The sequence below is a fragment of the Mya arenaria genome, chromosome 13 (genome assembly GCF_026914265.1).
Source record: "Mya arenaria isolate MELC-2E11 chromosome 13, ASM2691426v1".
Classification (NCBI taxonomy): domain Eukaryota; kingdom Metazoa; phylum Mollusca; class Bivalvia; order Myida; family Myidae; genus Mya; species Mya arenaria.
The window spans coordinates 14,662,917-14,668,439 of record NC_069134.1 but is presented as its reverse complement, the minus strand read 5'-3'; positions in this window follow the sequence as shown (position 1 = coordinate 14,668,439).

The following is a 5,523-nucleotide window of genomic DNA, read 5'->3' as shown; positions in this document are numbered from 1 at the left end:
GCACAGGAAGATTGCTGTATCTGAAATGCAGGAATTGTAATTTTATTTTTCCTTAATTTGATATTTATAATAACTGAATAGTGGTGGAAACACCTTCATAATGTAAGCATATGCACCAGCATCTATGCCAATTCTTTTCATGTGTGTTGGAATGAATTCCAAAGAAATCAAATTAATTAAAAAACATATTGGTTCATTTCATAGATGTTAACTTAAATTTGTTTGCTTTAGTTGAAATATGTAGCATGTTATTTGTTATATATTAAAGAACATTATGCAGCACAAACTTACTTGTTGAGCGATGATCCATTTATTATTTCTGCGATGAGGTGATTTTGGGACTTTCCAGCAGCCATTACGCGGCCAGAGTTTGAACTTGTAATTCTCCCTTTGTGAAGCAAGCACCACGGTTTGTTTGTCCTCTGCCCCCTTGTTCTAGCTTCGATGGTGACCGCTAGAGAGTCATCTATGACACTTGGTGGCACTGGTAAATAAATAGTTAAAGTTTTATACAACAACCTATTACAAGAGTACATAATATTTATTACCTTATGGTATCATATTCACTTGAATATTGTCAATAAAATTTAATATTAACTGCAGACCATTCATGGTATTTGAACGATATTCCTTTTGACACTGCCTCTCCAAAAAATACAATCAACCGATGGTGGAAGCGGGTGGATTACATAAGGATGCAACTTCATTCACCACTTAGGCAAATTAAGCTTAAATATATCTGGAGAAGTGAAACAGTCCATTGTGCCCCGTTGTAAATTTGTCATGATGCTTTATAAAAAGTTTCCAATATGAATTTAAGTTAAAAGCACATATATTTGCAAATGAACTATATATTTATAGTGTGAATAAGTTATCTTGAATGCATACTGTTGCCTGGTGAGAATACCATGGCACTGATATTCTCCAAGATGGGATCAGGAGTTGTCTCCACCTCCATCTCCTGTACTGCTGGTGGTGCACTGTCTGGAATTGGTGCCACGTGTGTCATACCTATTGAAATTTTTAAAAATTATTGTCTTTGTAAGAGATGATTTTTTTCAGAGATTGAATCAATTTAGGAAATATCTCTACCTCAGTGTGTATGTACTATTAAATTAAGTTTCCAATAATGTTGTTTCCATTTTTTGGCCTAAAATGTTCAGACAATCAGAGCTATTTATAATGTACAATGCAATTTAATTTGAAATCCTACCAGTTTGGGGGAATATGGCTTTAAGTTCCTCCATCTTCTGCCTGTAAAATTCTGCATCCAGTTTCCTATCACTAGAGCGTCGGGGATCGAACTCCACACAACTTCTAGTGGAGACAGGTTGATGAGAAGTCAATCTCGGCTTGCTCAAATCAAGTTGGCTTTGGAGTCGGGGCCATTTTTCTAGGCACATTCCATTCCGCTAATTTAGAGGTGCATGCCACGTCTACATGAAGACTGGCTGTTTGCCTGTAATCTTTAATGGCAAACAAGCCCACCAATGTGGCTGCATGATTGCGCTTACCTGAAATTTTCAGTGATAATATCCATATTTAATATTGACTGTTACAAGTATAATGCTCCTTTAGTGGAATTCAGATATATGCAAATAAAATGGCAAATATGCACCAATTAAGTTACAAACAATATACAATATACATGATATGCACAGATTTTTTTTCTTATAAAAAGTCAAAACGTTGACCTGTCCTTTTTGTTATGTATTTATATTTTAAAACATAGTATATCTGTATACATGCACATTTATATACATGTACATGTAGATTATACAAAAGAATGAAACATACCCTAGGGCACTGGACACTGGCAGAAAGCATGTACTGCTTCCTGGTTCTCGAAGAAAACGTACATAGTGTATTTGGTTTTCTTCATGGATGCCAACACCTTGGCCCTTACATACAGGAACTCATGATCTATCTGGAAAGAAACATAAACAAAAGTTAAATGAGTGTGTAATGATATTTAATTATTGTAAACAGACAAGGCACTATGACTGTTTTTGTACATACTATAGACTAAACAATTGAATTACAGGTTGGGAAGAGTAGCCCTATGTTAGGCTTGAAATAAGTTGAAGTATTGACTTCTTCACAGTTTTATACACCTGGTATTCTTCATCATGAATAATAAATATATTTAGACATTGAAAGAATAATATATCTAACAAAATATTTATTCCCTTATTTTTTATATTACCACTGAAAGTTTGATGTCTTGAACATCGCCGGCATGGAAATAGAGAACTGCTCTGTCAAGAGCCTTAAATGATGTTAGGGAAGCCGTCTCCTTTTTCTTCCGATCATGAAACGATACAGCCCGTCAAACCTTATCTCAGGCAACGTAGCGAAGTAAGTGCGGTACATTACTCCATCATATGGTGGTAAATTCTCCTTCCCGGAACAGATTGGCATGAGCTTATTCTTTGATTCAATAATTATCGTTTTCAAAACATCGCGGGCCGCCATATTGTTTTGTATACGTTAGCAACGTTGCCACCCCTAGGCAGTTGTGCGCATGCGTGCCTATTTGACTGAAAGATACTATAGAATAAACAATGACGTTATAACGCCGATCGGTTCATGCTTAATTTACGTCAGTTTCCAAATAGACAATACAAGGCGGCGATTGCTTCCGTGGAGTTTAAGCGTGTATAATTTTACGTTGCTTTGCAGCTTTTTATCTGAAATTACAAATGAATATATTAATTGAATAGGCCATTAGTTACAGGTTCGAAATAATTAGATATATTTTCATTTTATACTACATTTAAATACAACCATAAATACGAATGTAAGTAAAAACTAATTTATTTGCATTACGTTACATCCAAAGAATATTTCCAAGGGGACCATACGATAAAACATCGACTCAATTGCCTTGCCGACATAAACAGGTAATTGCACTGAAACTCACTCAATTAGAAGTTATAACTGAATACTTTACGTCTAAAATTAAAGCAAATTATAACAATAGCATACTACTGGGCGGCAAATGCATTTATGTTGTTTTTGTGAAGCATGAATATTTAAACTAATTTGTAGGGACTTGACTTGAAAGGCAATGTCAACGATGTTTTGATCTCGAATGTGTGTGCTTCTCGTCATCTCAAATTATAGACACTCGAGGGAAATTCTTGAGATAAGGATACAAAATTTGTTTCCACCTAGGCAGTAGATAATATATTCATATTCTTATAAACTGTGTGCGTTTTGTAGTGTAGTATGAATACATTTTGCATTTATCCTTGTACCACTAAACAAGACCACTATTGGTATTTGGCCGTGATGATTGTATTATTATACACGGCCACTGTTGAAACTTGGCTGTGTTGTTTGTACCATTTAATATACCACTGTTGTCATATGGCTGTAATGCCCTTTATAATTAAACAAGACCACTGTTAGCATTTGGCTCTGAAGCGTTAATTATCAAATAAGACTACTGAAGGCATATGGCTGTGCTGCTTGTATCATTAAACAAGACCACTGTTTGAATTTGGCTGTGTTGCTTGTACCATTAAATATTCCGCTGTTGTCATTGGGCTGTAATGCCCTTTGTGATTGAACAAGAACACTGTTGGCATTTGTCTCTGAAGCGTTTACTATTAAATAAGACCAATGTTGGCATAATTATGGTTGTGATGTCTTGTCTTTCGTTTATTTAATTTGACAACTAAAGTGGTAATATGGTGATACGTTGATCGGTGAAGGACACATGCATTTGCAAGTAGGTGAAAAAGTCAAACTCAAAGAAATAGGAAAAGGTCAGGGAGGAAAGGAGGTACAAACACAAGTCAGGTAAGTGGCATAATACTTTTGGAGTGCAAAGGCTACCTTGCATAACTGATATTCGATAAGCTATCATCGTCAAAGTAGAGCTGGGAAACTTTTTTTGTGTAAACTAGGATAAGATAAAGAAGAACGGAAGAATAAGTGTAGTACAATAAGCGTGTGTAATTGTTTCAAACAATTCTTGTAATAGTTTGTGAAGTTTGTTTTAGCATTTTTCCCTGTACAGTTCTGCTTCAATAAAAAGATTCTATACGTAATGCGATCGTGTTGCAATTGAAACTATTTGCTCTGCCCTATACTGCAATTTCGCTAGGTCGTCTTTGTCTGTTTTCATGAGATTATCCCTTAGAATGACTGCAGTCTCCAGTGGTTGTGTTATAAATACAAATTAACGACCAGGACGTAGTTGAATGAGGTCCTCATGTAGATGCGCTGCCAAGCCTTCTGATTGACGGATTGTATATATTTATATCATCCTTTTTCTAAAGGTTATCCATAAAGATAGATATTTCTCCCACCTCAGATAAATAGATCCAGAAGATTGACCATGCTAGAAATTCTTATTTTGCCCACGGGCAGAGATAAAACGAGAACCCGTATGGAACTCCTGTTTTATTGTCATCACACAATTACATCCCTTGTTGAAAACCGTCGTCTGTAGCATCATGGTAACCTTGTCTTGTGGCAATATTTAGATTCCTAATTAATTATTTTTCGCTCAAATGTCACCATAAAAAAGTTTTCACTCACCTTTCAAGAAACAATGCTTCACACTCCTTAGAACAATTTAAAGACCGATTTGACTATTAACATAATCTGAATCACTGTGCGCAATATCCATGACAACCACGAGTTATCGCATATTTATATTTACATTTTCACTACGCAAAAGAGTGCCAGCAAAAAATACATTTTTACACAATTATCTTTAACTGAGGTGAGAGAAAAAACATCTACCATAGCCGCACATGTACGATAGGTTCATCCCAACCTTCGCGCAGGGTGTTTTGCGGAAACGAGGTTAACCAAGTTTTCGCAAAACACCCTGCGCTCGGGTCGGGATGAACCTATCTTACACCCTCGGCCATGGAAGAAACATTTATTTTCTTTGGTTTCATGAAGAGTGATTGAGGTTTTGCGTTATTTAATGATACAAGACAGCTTTCAAGCCGCATGTGGATATTTTTCCCTTGTCATCATTTAGTTCTTAGGTAGCAGCTAAAGGGTCGTCTAAGGGTTATTCACTTATGGATAGAGCATCGACTTGTCAACGGTCATCTACTGGGGACTTAATATGTAAAAAGCGTCAAGTCAAATCTCCGATGGTCTTAAATTGTTACATACGAGGGATGGTCGGAAAGTTTTGAGACTGTGTCTATATTTCAAAATGTTTTTAATGTAAATCAACAAACAATATATAGCTGTGTATACAGACTATTCACGGATTTCCTATTGAAGAATAGAATTATAAAATCTCATACTATGGAAGAAAATTGTCTTCAAGACAACCCATATGGCGCTTCACGGAGTACTTTGAAATTGACGTTTTCTTACAATTGGTCACAATATATACTACACCGTCTAAATAATAGACGCCAAAACGTCACGTCCTCGATGGTCTTAAATTGTTACATACGAAATCTTATAATGAGGAGTTGAAACAGTTGTGTTGATGCATTTGGTGTTTACCAACCGAGGATTTTGGATAATGTAAAACATATT